At 40.8% G+C, this 1,940-nt stretch overlaps 1 non-coding gene across 1 annotated transcript; it reads left to right on the top strand.

Moving 5' to 3' along the window:
- The first annotated feature begins 369 nt into the window (after positions 1–369).
- LOC112504663 lies at positions 370–477 on the top strand. The gene has a single exon (XR_003068238.1). It is a non-coding gene; the product is annotated as a small nucleolar RNA R71 (small nucleolar RNA).
- The last annotated feature ends 1,463 nt before the right edge of the window (positions 478–1,940 follow it).

The raw sequence follows: 1,940 nt of genomic DNA, 5'->3' as shown, positions 1-1,940 counted from the left end.
GGACAATGTTCATACGAGTGTTCCCCACCACAACACACACACTGCACAGATAGGACTGTTGGGACAGGTGTATTAGCAACTTGCTGTCCTCCCTGACCAGAAGTTAAATTTTTCAGCAGGTTGGTCATGGAGGTAAGCTGAGCTGTTAATGCAGTATATGCATCTACATCATGTATCCCGGCAGTCTTTTTCTGTGATTGAGTACGTGGATCTGCCCAATGCCCATTGTTTGCCGAAATCTTTTCTAGGATTTCATATCCTTCATTATAGGTCATGGCTGTAAAGGCTCCGCCCGCAGTCGCATCGAGCATTTGTTWTGCCATGGGATGTAACCCATTGTAAAACGTCTCAAGTTGAATACAGTATGGAATGTCATGGTGTGGGCATTTCCTTAACAGTTCTTTAAACCTTTCCCACGCGTCAGGAACAGCCTCATCGTCCATTTGTTTAAAAAGACAAAATCTCATTTCTGGACTTAGCGTTCCTTGTTGGTGGGAAATATTTTCGCAAAAAAAATTCCGCCATGTTACTCCATGACGGCACAGAACCCGGAGTTAACGAGTTAAATCATGCTTTAGCCCGATCCCTCAAGGAAAATGGAAATAAAGTGAGTCTTAAAGCGTCATTTGACACTCCCGGGATCAAGAAAGCATCAGTGATTTCCATAAAAGATTTTAAATGCGAATGTGGGTCCTCCGAAGGTAATCCGGCAAATTGGCCATTTGTTTGCAACATGTGAAACATTATGGGTTTGAGTTCAAAATGGAGAGCGGTCATATGTGGCCTAACAATCCCGGAATTTAATTGCTCAAAATCCGGAATAGCATAATCCATGATCCTCTCATTTTTGGAATTTGCCAAATTAATAATGTTCGGAGTTTGTGCTCTTTGGTTCTCATTAGGTTCCGATTCCGTGTCCAAATTATTACCATTATGTGGATGTCCTTGTTGAAAATTCGGGAATGGTGGAATTGGTTCAAAAATCGACGGTTGGTTTTCCAAATGCGGTATTTCCGGAATAATTGGGGGAGGTAACGCCATGTTCGGAGGGAGTAGAGAAAAAAATGCTCTTTGAGCCCTCCTCCGATGGTGAAACGTTCTCTCAATATCGGGATCAAATTCGAAAAATTCCCCGTGTTGTAACCGTGGCATACACCACTTTTAAAAATGATTCTGATGGTACTAGAAAAATCAAACCTTTTAATTAACTCAAAATAAAACTTTAGCGAAGCAATCCCCGGCAGCGGCGCCAAAAACTTGGTCGGTTATATTTCACACCTTTAGACTAATTAAATTAGGCCACAAAGCAAGTATACAATACGGTCCGACGTCGTCTTTCCAAGTAATAAAGTGGTACAAGTACCAGATTATCGTCCACAGAGATTATAGCCAAAGTTAGATTAGAGTCCAATGAAAGAGATGATTTCAGATGACGATTTTGAAGACTTTTCTTTGATTTTAAGGTTATCTAAAACAGAATACAGAATATATAAAAGAAGCAAGGGTGTAAGACTTAAGGTGAGACCCAAACACAAATTCTAGCTGCCAAAGCTGTAGCAATGCTACGGCAAGCAGTGTTTCGAAACTAAGTTTCACCATCTATTTTGAAGGCATTCCTCTCGGACTTCACCATTTCACTATCTTATAGCTTTCCACCCATATCTCTATATGGTGTCCGGGCCGGGGATAGTGACACGATGGTGTATTCAAAATATATGGATAAACAAATCTCTTTGTTAAAAATCACTCTCTCGAGTCGATTCCCATATCATTCGAGTTGGCGTGTTCTTGATATTTCATCTCTGAATATATCACACTTTGACACTTTTGACAAGCGACCAACTCGTCGGGAGTTACGTTTTGAAAAACATAAATGACAAGTCTCCTTGTCGGCAACTTTCTCAAGTCTACCTCTTATGTCATCCAAGTTGACGTGCTTA

Source organism: Cynara cardunculus, unplaced genomic scaffold, assembly GCF_001531365.2.
Source record: "Cynara cardunculus var. scolymus isolate 2C unplaced genomic scaffold, CcrdV1 Un_Scaffold_6411, whole genome shotgun sequence".
NCBI classification, from domain to species: Eukaryota; Viridiplantae; Streptophyta; class Magnoliopsida; order Asterales; family Asteraceae; genus Cynara; species Cynara cardunculus.
Note: the sequence above shows the minus strand (reverse complement) of the source record. Positions and strands in the feature narration are given on the sequence as shown.